This window comes from Herpailurus yagouaroundi, unplaced genomic scaffold, assembly GCF_014898765.1.
Source record: "Herpailurus yagouaroundi ecotype Mexico unplaced genomic scaffold, PumYag 182, whole genome shotgun sequence".
NCBI classification, from domain to species: domain Eukaryota; kingdom Metazoa; phylum Chordata; class Mammalia; order Carnivora; family Felidae; genus Herpailurus; species Herpailurus yagouaroundi.
In genome coordinates this window covers 43,560,078-43,575,716 of record NW_024412413.1, presented here as the reverse complement: position 1 = coordinate 43,575,716, position 15,639 = coordinate 43,560,078, and the positions used below count along the sequence as shown (strand labels likewise).

Genomic DNA, 15,639 nt, shown 5'->3' with positions numbered 1-15,639 from the left:
AAGAAAGAAAGAAAGAAAGAAAGAAAGAAAGAAAGAAAGAAAGAAAGGAAGAAAGAAAGAAAGAAAGAAAGAGCGAGCCAAATTTATAGCAGGAGCAAATTGAACTGGTCTGTAGGTCCAAACATTGCCCTCAGTAGCTTCCATTCATTCTGTTAATGGAATCTTATCAAGGAGTTGAGGAAGAAAATCACATTGTCATTTCTCTCTTCCTTTTCCCCTGTGATAAGACCACAAACTCTTACAGGCATTAAATGAAAATAAGATAAAGCATGCTAAATAATTACAATTTTAGAAAGCGCTCTAGGTGTTATGTTGACTGAATTCATAGAACTCATGTATCATCTCAGGGACATTTAGAAGGGAGATGCCCTGCTACAAGATTGACTTGTGGATGTAATAAGCAGCCAGTTTTTCTCCCTAAGCCCAGTGTCCATGATTAGCTTGATGAGTGTCTAATACTCTGTTTTTGTTTTGTTTTGTTTTCTAATTAGCGACCATGAAGAGAAAGCCCTCAAAGTGCGGTTCTACATAGAAGATAGTATGTCTATCTACCTCAGTGCAAAGATTCAAGTAGATCTCTAAGTATGTATAATAGGCTGACAGAAAGAGGAGGAAAGAGGAGGAAAGCAAGCTATATTTTTGTTTCATCATTTTCTCTTTCCTGTTAGTATTAAAACAAATAAAACTGAACTCTATAAGAACCTCAAAAGTGCCAAACATAATGAGGACCAGACTGATTAAGTGGCCTTTTTCTGTGCTCCCCTAGCCCAAGATCACTGATGTAGCAATTTTCACACACTTTTGTTACTGATTCTACAAGTCCACAAGTTCAAAGAGAAGAACTTAATATATATCTTTAGAGCCAAACACAGGCTTGACTGATGGCAAGAAGTAGGTGATAAGTTCTTGGGAAATTAGAAAAGGAAAGTGTTTTTGAAGTATGTTTAACTTGGTATGTAAAAATTCCACTGGCTCCAACACAGAATCTCCTTTAAAAGTCACCTTACCCATTAATTCACAATTAGAAACCTCAACCTATATTATAAACCTTTAAGGGGGAAAAGAACTTGAAGAAAAATTAAGCTTACCTCTATTTGAAAATAAAAGTCAATGACATAATTTAATAGTTGGAAATTAACATTACAGGGAGATTTTTTAAGACAAATCCTAAAATATATACTTTGCCATGGCCCAAAAATTCCAGTCCTTAAAGGAGATTCCCATTCATGGGCCATGGCAAAGAAAAGCCTGAAAGCTCTTCTTGACCTTGACAATCACCTTGAAAACAGACTCCTCGAATCAGGAAATTGAGGTCACTGGAGTTCATCAATTAAGGTTGTGAAAATAGTCATCAATTGGATGAGGAGTTTAGGAAGGAGGAGTTTTCTTTCCTCCTTGATTTCCTCTCACTTGTGAAAGATGATGAACCATCACTCTGCTTTGAGACGATTTCTCACTTGCTCTGGCATCTTGCAGGAACTTTATGTACTAAAACTGATTTCAGGGCGCCTGGGTGGCTCAGTTGGTTGGGCGTCCGACTTCGGCTCAGGTCATGTTCTCAGTCAGTGGTTGGAGCTCCGTGTCGGGCTCTGTGCTGACATGCTGACAGTTCAGAGCCTGGAGCTTGCTTCTGATTCCGTGCCTCCCTCTCTCTGGCCTCCCCGCTCATGCTCTGTCTCACTCTCTCTCTCAAAAATAAATAAGCACTTAAAAAAAAAAGAATTTTTAAACTGAATGATTTCTTGGGATTATGGTTGCAATACTTGGTCTGGGATCAGCTTTAAATATCCTTTGTATGTACATACTGATAAAGTTGTCAGATGATCAGGGTTGCCTGACCTTGTCAGTTTTGCTGCAAAAAAACATTAGGTACATTGTACTGGGGTTATATTCATGAAAACAATTGGTTAGTATCTATTTTCTCTCATGGAGCTAATGCTCTGAAAAGGGATCCCACCACAACAGTTTTAATCAATGCTTGGGAGTACGATTTTATTTTTATATAACTGTTAAGATTGCTGGTGGACTGAGTTAGCCAAAAGGAAGACTGTTGCCTGCTTCAAGAAGAGGTGTCATATTTCAGGTTAAGATGTGAAAGCGTGAAGAATGCTGCAGTAAACGCCGATTTCAGAACTCTTAGTGTAGTGTAGGAATTAAGATCCTTGGGAATTAAGTAACTATGGAGGAACATCCTAAATTGCAAAGATTTGCTACTGCCAGCTTTCAACCCAAGTCAATTAAGCCAACCTGCATTATCATAAAACTGCCAAAATGTTGCATCTGTTTAAATGGGAGTTGAGTTTGCTTTATTTGCCTTGTGTATCCTGTCCCTGCTCTATAATGTCTGTAATCATGAAGATGGAAAAAATTGTAACATTAGTTTCAAATATGTGTTTGTGTGTATGTGTGTATACTACGGAATTTCAGTTTTTGCAATTCCACATGAGGTATATCTATTTTTAGTTTGCATTTTAAGGACATTATATATTTTCCAAACAGAAATGCTTCATTCTTATTATACACATTCTTCTTTTCACTCTTAAATAATTAAATAAAGACATGAGCAAGGACTTCCAACAATGAGGAATCAGAGCTCATAGTACTTCCTGATCCAAAATTTCCACTTTTAGAAATTTACTCTGGTAAAATGTGGATACAAAAGTACAAGGATATATGTGGAAGGACATTCACTGAAGCATTATTTGTCAAAAAAAAAAAAAGTGTAAGTCAATGGTATACAGCATTACAAAGAATGAGGCAGCTAAATATGGAATGATATCCAATGAAACCTATTAAACAAAAAGATGACTGTGGTACAACAATATGTAGAGTCTAATACAACTTCTATGTACAACTCTATGTACAATCTCTATGTACAACTAATGCATGCTTATAAATAAATAGCAACATTACATTCTTAGCAATAGTTATAAGAGTGGCATCATGTGAATGTGTTGCTAATGGAGAACTGTAACTGATTCTATACATATCTTCAAAGTTTAATTTTTTTATAAAAAATTTAATCATGTATTATATGTTTTATTTTAAAAGAAAATTCAAAGAAATTAATAACCAAGAGAGGATTAAGCTTGGATCTTCATTCTCAATGACCATTATGCTGATTTTATTATGCCACAGAAATTATACATTGGCAGATTGCCATTTGCCTTCTTTTGCCCAGCACCTTAAATTTAGCAGATGCTCTTAATTATGTATGTATTCAAGTCTCATATACTAGCTTTGCCGTAATTAACAAGAATGTGGTGTTGTTCACAGAGCTGTGGTCTCTAGAGAAAGAAAATGGTCTCTTTCATTAGTAAGAATATCCTCAAGGGCCAACCACATAGGGACAACTACAGCCCTGTGTCTGCTGGTTCCATGCAGAGTTGACAATTACTTCAGCCTCTTTTGAGGCTGGTAAAATCAACTTCTCTTCATTCAAGTTTTACTGTTTAAAAGCAGTTCCACAAACTTCATTGGATTTATAACATTGAATTAGATCTTTCCTCAGTGGGGATGCCAAAAACATATATGATTACTAAATTCAGAAATTAGTGAAGAAGGCGAAGAAGATTAACCTACATGTAACTGTATATAATCATGTGAGTGTTTATAACACATATATGTTTTATATTTATATCAATGTATCAAATGTGTTTATATGTATAGATAGATATGTATACTATATACAGATATGATATGATATACAGATACAGGTATGAATATATTATGTAGATAGGTATAAAATTGATATAAAACAATATAAGATTTAGATTTCTCAAGTCAAGATACCCAAATATTTTTTGATCACTGAGACTTATGTGACTCCTGATAAAGATATTCCACCATGTTGATACCTTTATCCAATATAGATACACATCATTCTCTCTACATTTTTTTTCCTATGCAACAGGAATTTCACTGAAATTTTTACTTGGCTTATCCACTCACACCTGAGTGTAATTTTCTAGGATACAGGCAAGGGAGGCCTATACATGACATTAGTATTATCACAATGAATTATGGTGTTCAAAGTTTAACTACAATTAAAAGTCATCAAATATGGATACACAGGATCATTTTAGTTCTCTAAGTCTTATGATGAAACTTAAAGTGTTGGAATTGATATATTGCATGAAAATAATTTTTATAATTGCTTTATTAGATAAGAATTTTACAGTTTTTAGTCTTAAGAATAACAGCTTATAGTCACTTCATAGCATAAACATGAATTGTAATTCTTAAATTCCAACTATTGAAAACTCCCTCCAAAACTTCCACATTTATTATATATTGTCTTAAATTCATTTTTAAATGATTTAGTTTGTCTTGTAATGATATGACCTACACCATCATGATCTAGGAATACCTAGGAGGTCACATTTTTAAACCCTATCTACTCTTAAGTCCTAGGATATCTTTCTTGAGGCCAACACTTTCCAAATTAAATTATGCAAGAATCCTGTTTAACTTAGTTGAAAGTGAGGGAGGTAAATAGAATGCTAGTGGAAGGCAAAGGGAGGTGACTAGCTTACAAACACCTGCCAAAGATTTGTTGACTCTGATAAGTCTGTTTCTTTCAACACTCTATACACTTTCAACACATCTGTCTAGCCTACTAGAGCACCTCTGCTGGTCTAGTCCCTATACAACATAGGGAATCCCAAGCTTTAGTCTCAAATGTTAGCATTCTTTTTCCATACCTGCTTACTCAGTAATCCTTTCTAAAACATAACCATATGCACACATAGCCAAGTCCTGAGAGTCTCCCATGGTTTATGTGTGCATTCCTTTTTCTTCAAGATCTTTTGTTTTAGTGGATATTTGTTCTTTCTTACTACTAAGCTGGGTCAGGACCCCTCCAATCCACTCTAGTCTACTTCAGTAAGTATGCCTACCTGGAGAAAGAATACTAGAGTCTCAGTTCCTGATCTGCCTGGAAATCTTGGATACTCTTGCAAATAGATGCAGATTCTTCCCAGGGGCAAATTTCCTATATCCCGCAAAACAAAAGCTCCTGGGTTAACTGGTACTTTCAATACAAGAAGCAGAAAAGTCATATTTAAAATAGGGAGGAATTGATTGGCTATGTAATTGGAAATCCTATAAGGTGAACCTTAATGTTGTTTGCCTAAGCAATTTAACTATATCAACAGCTGTCAGAATGTGGCCTGGAATTACTAGCAGTCCAGAGACCCTTTTCTTGGGTCTATAAAATCAAAATTAGTTTGAAATAATATTATAATACTTTTTTCTTTTTTCATTCTCATTGTCTTACCAGTTTATAGAGGAGTTTTCCAGGGGCAACATGATGTGGTATATTACAACAGAATGAATGTGTCAAGAAGATAGGAGAATCCAGCCACTTTCTATTAAGTCAGACATGAAACAGATCTACAAAAATGTAAAATAATGTCACCCTTCTCACTTTACTCTTCCTCTTTCAGAAATTTTATTCTTTTTAAAAAATTATTTTTCTAAGTCATGGAGATGTAATGTAGAGCATTGGGAATATAGTCAATACTACTGTAATAACATTATATGGTGACAGATGGCAACTAGACTTATTATGGGAATCATTTCATAATGTATAAAAATATCAAATCACTATGACGTACAGCTAAAACTAACAGGATATTGTATGCCAATTACACTTCAGTGTAATTTTTTTCATTAAAAATATGTTTGCTCACATCACTGGATTACATCCTAATCATGGAAAATAAGTATCTCCTAACCTTTCTATAAATATTAATATGGCCTACCAGTGACTCCATACAAGATCATAAAGTCTCCAAGGCAATGTTCAATACAATCAGCTCCTTTACTAGATTATAAAGTAAATAAAAAACATGCATTTGTTATGTTAACAATTTTAAAACTGTCATGAATGAAGTGAGAGCTAAACTAAGTAATTCTCAGGAGTCACAGAAATCTATCCACATCTGCTTAAATACCAGAATCTTTTGAAATTTAGTAATCTCTTCTACTTCCATGATTCCAAATGCCATCAATGCACCAGTGATAGCTCACATGTCAATCTCCAGCTTATACCTTTCTGTGTGTGATTTATCATAATTCGCCAAATCCACAAGGTTCTTCAGGCTCAATTAAATAACAAATGATATAATGGCAATCAAAATAATAACTCTACTAGTCTGGATTCTCCAGAGAAACAGAACAAATAGGATATACCTAAGTACATAGAAAGAGATTTATTATGAGGAATTGGCTTACATGATTACCAAGGTTAAGAAGTGCCACCATCTGCTGTCTACCAGATGAAGGCTTGGGAAAGACGGTGGGGTAGTCCTGGTCCAAGTTTGAAGACCTCAGAACCAGGGTAGCCAATGTCTGAGTCTGGTGACCCAAGAGCCAGGAGCTCCAATTTTCAAAGTCAGGAGAAGATGGAATCCCCACTGAAGCAGAGAGAGAAAATTCACCTCCCTCTGCCTTTCTGTCCTATTTGGACCCTCAACACGTTGGATGATGCTCACCCACACTGGGGAGGGGTTCTTCTTCACTCAGTGTACTGACTCAAATGCTAATGTCTTCTAGAAATATCCAGAAATGTTTAGCAAATTGACACATAAAACTAACCATCACAGTGACTATCATGCATTTTAATAGTGCAGGTTTAAAAGGAACTTCAAACTCTACTTGCCCAATATATTACTGAAATCTATTCTGCCTGTTCTATTCTATTCTATTCTATTCTATTCTATTCTATTCTATTCTATTCTATTCCATTCTATATATTTCTTTTATTCTGAACCATCATTTACCAATTAACTAATTTACTACTTAGATTTCTTTTTTTCTTCCCCAGCATCTTCATCTGTCATATTCCTAAATCCTGTAGATTCTCAGACTTGAAATATCTCTAGTATTTTTCTCCCTTCTCTACATTCCCAGTGCTAATGGCTTAGCTTTTAATTTGCCTTTAATTAGCTGTTTCTGGATTACTAGAAACAAGCACTCCTTCAAGGGAACAAATATGATTATGTCACTCATCCGCTTAAAATCATTTAATGGCTCCCATTATAGGATACACAATGTTCCTGATATATTATTCAAGGAATTTCTTTATGTGCACCTTACATACCTTTCTACTGTGAGTATCACCATCTTGCCTAATATACCAGGAACTCCAATCCTCATGCCTTTGTACATAGAGTTCCTTTGTCCAATATGCTTTTTTCCTTTGAATGACTGGCAAAGAACTACCTAGTATTTAAGACTCGACTCAGAAATCCTTTGGTCTTTGAAATTCCTGAAATCTGAGGCAAAATTAAGCACTTTCTCAATTAGTTTCTTGCTCATATCTCTACTATAGCACTTATCTCATTTCTGCAATATTTTATTTTCTGCTTCATTTGTAAAACACAATCTTGTGATATAAGTACACATTTTAAAAAAAATTTTTTCAGTGTTTACTTATTTTTGAGAGACAGAGAGAGACAGCGCATGAGTAGGGAAGGGGCAGAGAGATAGAGAGACACAGAATCCAAAGCAAGTAGCAGGCTCTGAGCTGTCAGCACAGCTGGCCTCGAACCCACAAACCATGACATCATAACCTGAGCCGAAGTCAGATGCTTAACTGACTGAACCACCGAGGGGCCCCCATAAGCAGGGATTTTTATTTGCATTTTGTCAATGGCATTAAGCTAGTGCTTAATAAATATTGACAAGAAGTAATAAACACTATGGCCAGACCAAAAATAAAGTTTAACTCAACTTTGTTTCACTTATTTACACTCAACCACTTCTTCCAAGTGGATTTTTAAGAAGGCCTAGGAAAACAACAAATAGAATAAGAAGAAAAGTATAAACTAAAACTAATAAGCGAATAGACTGTCAATTTGAGTGACAAGAGCAGGGCAATGTCAGAGATAAAAAAGAAAGCAAGGCTTTAAGCAAGAAGGATTAACAATGTCAATTTCTGTAGCGTTCAAAGAAGATAAAAATGGAAAAAGGCCTTTTGGATGAGATAATTACGCCAACATTAGTTTCCCTTGATGAAGCGTTTTCAGTAAAGAAATAGGAAAGAATCCAGATTTCATGGGATTAACAACCCAGTTGGTGCTGAGAAGTATAAGTGGTAAGTAAACACACACACTCACACACACACACATTACTGCATTTTCAAGGGCTTAAGTCACTTTTATTCACAGAGATCATTACAAATTAAAAAAAAATTGTACTGCTTTAAGAATAAGAAAAATGGGGGGCACCAGGGTGGCTCAGTCGGTTAGCATTCAACTTTGGCTCAGGTCATGACCTTGTGTTTTCGTGAGTTTGAGCCCTGCGTTGGGCTCTGTGCTGACAGCTCAGAGCCTGGAGCCTGCTTCAGATTCTGTGTCTCCTTCTCTCTCTGCCCCTCTCCTGCTCAGACTCTGTTTCTGTCTCTCTCAAAAATAAATAAACATTAAATTTTTTTTAATGGGCTAATTTTACAAAATATAAAAAGCTACTCAGCTAATACAGCACCAAACCATATTTTTGAAATTGTGAAGATGAGAGTTTAGCAAACAAACTAGTACCAAATGTTCTTGAATACTATTATCAAAATTATTTAAATTGTAGACATTTTTAAATCTATAACCAATGAACTATGTGATTATTTTGTATTGTTTTTAACTAACTTTAACCTCAAAATCTAACGCAGTATCTGTTGTCCTAAGAGGCATCAGGAAAGTTAGAAATTCATGACCATGCCACTGATAACAGTTCCAAGGGAGTATTTAGTGATAATAAAAATTATCAATAGCTTTAAGATGACAGGGGAAATACTGCCTTTGTCATTCAAAAAGTAGCAACTATTTTGGGATGAGCACTGGGTGTTGTATGGAAACCAATTTGACAATAAATTTCATATATTGAAAAAAAAGGTAGCAACTAAAAATAATAAAAATAAAAATAAAAATAATCTAAAAATAATAACCATAATAATATTAATAGGTAATGTTCAGCAAACACATCTGTCCTAAAAATATTAATTTTCATCTCATTTAATCCTGAAAACATTTTGCACAGTAGATTCTATTAACCCATTTTATAGAAAAGCAAATTGAGGTATAAAGACTAAGGTCAAAGCTCTCTGTTTTATGGCATATGTTGCTCTCTAAATTCATTTTTTAACAAGAATCTTCAACTCTATTGAGCAGAAATATTAAGAAAATAAATATTACAATATTCCTATAAATAGCGTTTTATACACCTATATACATGCAAATATGCATACATGAATGCTAAACTTTGGTCATCAATAGTACAAAAGCAATAAAACTAGGAAAATAAAATTTCTGAGCTTTATTCCTGATATTTGTATACAGTACTTTTTCAAGGTCCTTATAAAATAAATAGTAGAATAACCAAACGCTGATTCTACATGGCAAAGATAAGGCTAGAAAGCAATTGTGTGTTCATTTTTTTGGACAGTTAACTATACATGCTGGGCCTAAAGTATCTAAAAAAAATTCTGAAATTTGCACGAATGGACAAGTGTGAGCTGAGTCCTTTTTCCTCCTGTATATATTTTTTAATCTCCATTTTCCAGCCAAAGAAAGAAATGGTTGTTTTCATAGATTAGTTAGCTCATTTCAGAGCTTTCAGAGCAAGGTTTATAGGACTTGTCCTTGATATAGAGACAACAGAAGGAAAGCTTCTGAATATTTAATAGAGCTAGAAAATACTACATTTAATATTCTCTTGAGCTTGCACAGTGCTGACTTAGAAGGAAACCTAAAAGAGAAGGTGTCTCTTTTCCACCTGCAGAATCTTAAAAATATAGTCAGGAAAGCAGTCTCTGAAATGACACCCACAACTTGAACGGTTCCATTCTTAAAGGTAAAACACGTCTTTTTTTTTTTTTTTTTAATTTTTTTTTTTTCAACGTTTATTTATTTTTGGGACAGAGAGAGACAGAGCATGAGCGAGAGAGGGGCAGAGAGAGGGAGACACAGAATCGGAAACAGGCTCCAGGCTCTGAGCCATCAGCCCAGAGCCTGACGCGGGGCTCGAACTCACGGACCGCGAGATCGTGACCTGGCTGAAGTCGGACGCTTAACCGACTGCGCCACCCAGGCGCCCCAAAACACGTCTTTTAAAATACGTGCTGAAAGCTCTTAGTTACCTGGGGGGGGAATAACTAAACTGTGCTTTAGAGTTTCATGCATGTTCTATTTTTTATCATCTTATTTCCTCTTTTTAAAATTTCAAGTATTTGGGAATAGCTAGATTTTTAAGCTTTGTTTTATTTTCTTCTGCTTTGCCATTTTTGGGTTTTATTTATTTGTTTGAATAAAGCACAAATTTTAGGAATACTAAGCAAATCAGCCACCTAATACTATTTAAGAGTTTTTGCACATCCAATATGCCTTGATTTTGATTTTACAAATACGAAAATTCCTTTAGATAGGGTGAAATCTTAAAGAACTAGGATTGGAAAAGGAACTTCCTTACGTCAAAGGTACTTTTAAAATGGCTATTATCCTTCACGGGACTTTTGAAAAATGCCCTAGAGTTTGGTTTCTTCTCTGTTCTGCAGTTTCTTTATACGTCGTTCAAGAGTCTGTAATTCAATTCAATAAATATTTATTGTCCAACTATTAAGCTGAAAGCCCTGTGGTGTGAAATTCTGGAGAAACCAAAACAAGTTCTTGTGTACAAGGAGCATCTATTCTATATTTCTGTAGGAAAATAAATGCCTCAAAAAAGGGTAAAATATAGAAGGAAACAAAATGCTTAAAATATAGAAGGAAACAAAATGCTTAAAAGTCAGTGGTCAACCCACTCTGGTCAGTCTTCTATGCATATTTCTCCAGTAAGAGCAGCTAGCTCTTGGGGTGGTCATCATTTGCAAACCTGTTGTCCATTCCAATCGGTACATTTATGTTCATGCTCTCAAAAAGCAGGAAACCCTGAAGGTTGCTAAAGGCTGTATCCCTTTGAGACACTCTCACTAAACCACTTCCAGAATACCATGTTCTTATTTTCTTCCCACTTGTCTGGCCAATGCTTTTTAGTTTTCTTTGCTAGGTCTTCTCTTCCACCTGACCTCCAAATGTTCGAGTGGCATACGACTTGACTTCAGTCCCTTTCTATTTCTAGGTGACCTGATATGGTCCAATTATTAAAAACCTACATGCATTTGCTTATGATTCCAAATTTGTATCTCCAGCCCTAACCTCACTGAATTCTTGATCATTTGTTTTCTTATATTTGTAACAGGACATGATGTCAAATAAGTTTACTTATTGTTTTTTATTTCTTTCCTTTCAAATCTGTTCTTTCTCTCAATTTCTTTACCTCAGTAAATACAAAAATTGTTACTCAAGTCAAAACTGAGAGGTCATCTTGGTGCTTCCCTCTCCCTCCTCACTTCCACGTCTAATTCACAAACTCACCAGAAGCCAAGTAAGTATCATCTTCTTGAGAAACTGCCATAGTCTTCTAATTAATTTACTTGTCCCCATGCTTGCGGACATTGCTGGAGTTACCTATTGCTGTGTAAATACTACCTCAAAACTTAGCAACTTAAAACAACAAATGCTCATCATCCCAATTTCATACAGGGTGGATCTGGGTAGGCCTGGCTCAGGGCCTTTCATGAGATTTCAGTTCAGATTCTGGCCAGCAACTATGGTCACCACTGGGACTGGTGGATCTGCATTCAAGGTAACTCACTCACAGGCCATTGGTAGCAGACCTCAATTCTTTGGTGTCTGTTGAAAGAAGGCCTCAGTTTCTTACCTGTGGACCTCTCATCGGGCTCGGTGAGTGTTTTCACATCATAACATGTCAGTTGCCCTTCCCAGAGTGAGGGATTCAAGAAAGTGAGAGAGAACAAGGAGGAAAATGTCATGCCTTTTATGACATTGGTCTCAGAAGTTAATGTACTATCATTTTCTTCATATTCTATTTGTTAGAAACAAACCACTAAGGCCAGCCCACATTCAAAAGTGGGAAGTTAAACTTTCTTTTCTTTGCTGAGAAAGCAGGGACTTTACATAGAACAACTCCACGACCATTGTGACATGTGGTAAAGTGGAATGAAAGGATTGAACAAATGAGCAAATTCAAGAATAGTGAGTTTGTGTGGATATTGACAGAATAGCATCGAAAAGAAGTCTAGGTGACAAAGTCTAATTAGAAAGATTGGAGGAGATTCCAAAATTCCATGAGTAATTCTTTCTTTCTTTTCTTTTTTGTTTTTGAAAGAAAGGGAGAGAGAAAACATGCAAATGGGGTAAGGGCAGAAGGAGAGGGAGAGAGAATCCCAAGCAGGATCCATGCCCAGCACAGAGCCTGACATGGGGTTCGATCCCACAACCATGAGATCATGACCTGACCCCAAATCAAGAATTGGATGTTCATCCTACCGAGCCACCCAAGTGCCCCTGTGGGTAACTTCAATGAGAAGAAATGATCTAAGAGCACAGACGACACAGACAAACTACTTCCAGTGGGGAAAGCTTCAGAACAGTGGTATGAACGTGGCAGCAGAGAGGAAAATGAAAAAGTACCTCTTTTCAAGAAATGGCAAAAGGAGGTGCCGCTGATTGAAAGCAATCTCGAGAAAAGTTAGGTTTCACTTAGGCGAGGAGGTGGAGGAATGAAAGGAATCCAGACACAATCTGGTTGTGTTGGTCTGCTCAAACTGTTGTAACAGAGTATCAGAGGCTAGGTGACTTAAACAAAACAACACATTTATTTTCTCACAGTCCTGCAGGCTGGAAGTTCAAGAGCAAGGTGGCAGCAGGATTGCTTTCTGGTACAACCTGTCTTTCTGGCTTGCAAATGGCTCCCTTCCTTCCACAATCTCACAATCTTCTATGTGTGTTCATTCCTAATATTTCTCCCTCTTCTTAGAAGGACACCAATCCTATTGGATCAGTGAGAACCCACCGTTATGGCTTTATTTAACCTTAATTACCTCCATGAAGGCTCTTTTTCCCAATGCAGTCACACTGGCAGTTAGGAACATCAATATGTGAATTTGGGAGGTGAAGGGGAGACACCATTCAGTCCATAGCACTGAATTAATTACTTCATAGTAAAAATGGATTGTGGGTTTCATGGCACCATGTGAAAGAAGAGAAGAGCATCAGAGCCCAGCTTGTTGTAGGCAAAAGAAAGAGTTAGGATAGGTATTTGGAGGGTGGGAACACAGAGTAGGGAAGGAGATCTGAAGGAAAGACAGTGTCAGATTCAGAATGGAGTAGCTGAGTAATACTGCAGTCTTGGTCTATAAGCAAGAATGGGATCAGAGCTGTATAAGCAGTGGGTTGTCATTTCATGAACCAAATCACCTGAAATGCTTCATTCAATCATTGGGGTGCCTGGGTGGCTCAGTCAGTTAAGCATCTGACCCTTGGCTTCAGCTCAGGTCATGATTTCACGGTTCATGAGTTTGAGCCCCATATTGGGGGGCTACTTGCTGATGGCACAGAGCTAGCATGGGATTCTCTCTTTCTCTCCCTGCCCCTCCCCTGTTTGTGCTCTCTCTCTCAAAATAAATATATAAACTTACAAAAAAAAAATACAGAATCATTGACAATGTTGGTAGTAAATTCAATAGAATGGCTCATATCTTTAAATTTCTTACTATACATTTTGGCAACAGAACATGTATATGAACCAGAGACAGGACGTATCCTTTCACAGCTTAGGATGAACATGTTTAGGCAGGTGAAAAGCAGATGAGAAAATAAAATGCAGAGACAAGACCCATCAAGTATGCCTGTGCTTTCTTAGCTTGCCAATGTGCTAATTATCACAATCAATTATTATTTTCCCCCAACAAATGATTCATGATGATTTGGATGAATGTTCAAACTTTACAACAAGAGATTAGATAATTTTCACTTTTTTGGTGCTACAAAAATGATTTTTTTAAACTATGAATGCCTAAAATAGTAATAGAATTTAAAAAAACTTTCCATCCTGTTTGAAACTTGCATTGTTTCTAAAACTAGACTGTTCTCCAGATAGAAAAAATATTAATAAGCAAAATTGATACATATATTGCTTAACCTCTGTTAAATTCTATTTCAAAATACCATTCATTAACTCCTTTGTGCCTTTATTCCATTATTACACTACTGTAAGGTGCTATAAAATGCAATCTCTTATTAGATTCTAAAAGATTCCAAAGCCAGAAAAAAGCCAAATGTTGGATGGACAACATTACCTCCCCATAATACCTTTTATCTTTCATGATGCAGCTTCATGTTATGGATATGACTATTTTAATAAGATGCCCCAGTTTTTTTTTTTTTTTTTGAAATAATGATAACTTTTCACTTCCAGAGGGAAAAAGCTGTAGTACACTAAATTCTGCTGCTAAAGACATATTTTAAGGGCACCTGGGTGGTTCAGTGGGTTGAGGATCCCACTCTTGATTTCAGCTCAAATTGAGCCCTGTATTGTGCTCTGCCTGACAGTGTGGAGTCTGCTTGGGATTCTCTCTCTCCTCTCTCTCTCTTTTTCTCTTTCTCTTCCCCCCACCTCCATCTCAAAATAAATAAACATCTAAAAAATGTATTTTAGTATTCCACGTAATTGTAGGAAGACTGAATAAATTTTTCTCTAAGTGATATGTATTACAGAAATGATATAGAAATGACATTTTTTTTTATTTTTCATTACTGCTGTTATTAGGAGATACTTTAAAATTTCTTCCCATTGAATTTTTGCTCTGCTATTGGAAGGAATGGCAATTGTTTTCAACAAGATGAATGTTTTCAAAAGTGGACTTTGGAATGACAAAAGAAATTATGCTCAAAAGTGTCATTGTCAAGTTAATTCTTGTGACAGGGTATACTGCCTTTTAATTTTGAGTTTGATCAGAAAATGTTCTCTCTCTCTCTCTCTCTCTCTCTCTCTCTCTCTTTGAAGTTTCATGCTTGAATGTTGTGGACTTAACTCTCCATTAAAATATGTCACTTTACAAATTTACTTGAAGTGAAAATATTTTGTGTAATTTGGGTTGTGTATGCACTCTACTGAATATACATGGTATGTGGTGCAGCAACAACAAATACTACATAAAAATTATATAAAATTTATAAAACTGTGACTGTATTTGCCCAAATGACATAGACAAGTAGATAGGTGGAAAAGAGAAACCAATATCACTGAAATTCTTGATTATCTGAGCATCTAATAATCCTTATTTATTAATTTGGTTTTCATATATACTAACATTTAAATGACAAAAACAGAAATACAAAATTAAATGTAATTATTAGTCCTTGAAAAATAACTTCAATGGTAACAAAAGATTGAACCACAGGAATTCAATGAATCCCTAGTGGGACTCAAACAGTAACAGTCAACAGCCATTTGTCAGTTTTTTCAAAAGACCCCACCAGCAGTGAGAATGTAGTAATTCAACACATTGGGATACCTCGGGGGAAGTCCCAGTTTGATCTAATTCTAACATTTTTGAAATTTATGAACATGTGGTTTTAAATATTTATAGTGTTTTAATAACTTATAATTATAATATAAATATTTATATTACCAATTATTAGTCTTCTGTAAAATTTTAATTTTTTAAATGCTCAAAGAAACGTTTGACATAATCAGGCTTTCCTTTACTTTCTTAAATAAAATTACATTTGTATTTTCAAT

General features: G+C 35.6%; 1 protein-coding gene across 16 annotated transcripts in view; it reads right to left on the bottom strand.

The window, feature by feature from the left end:
* KCNC2 (potassium voltage-gated channel subfamily C member 2) overlaps positions 1-15,639 on the bottom strand; it is a 200,126-nt gene that overhangs the window by 17,746 nt on the left and 166,741 nt on the right. The window lies entirely within an intron of this gene.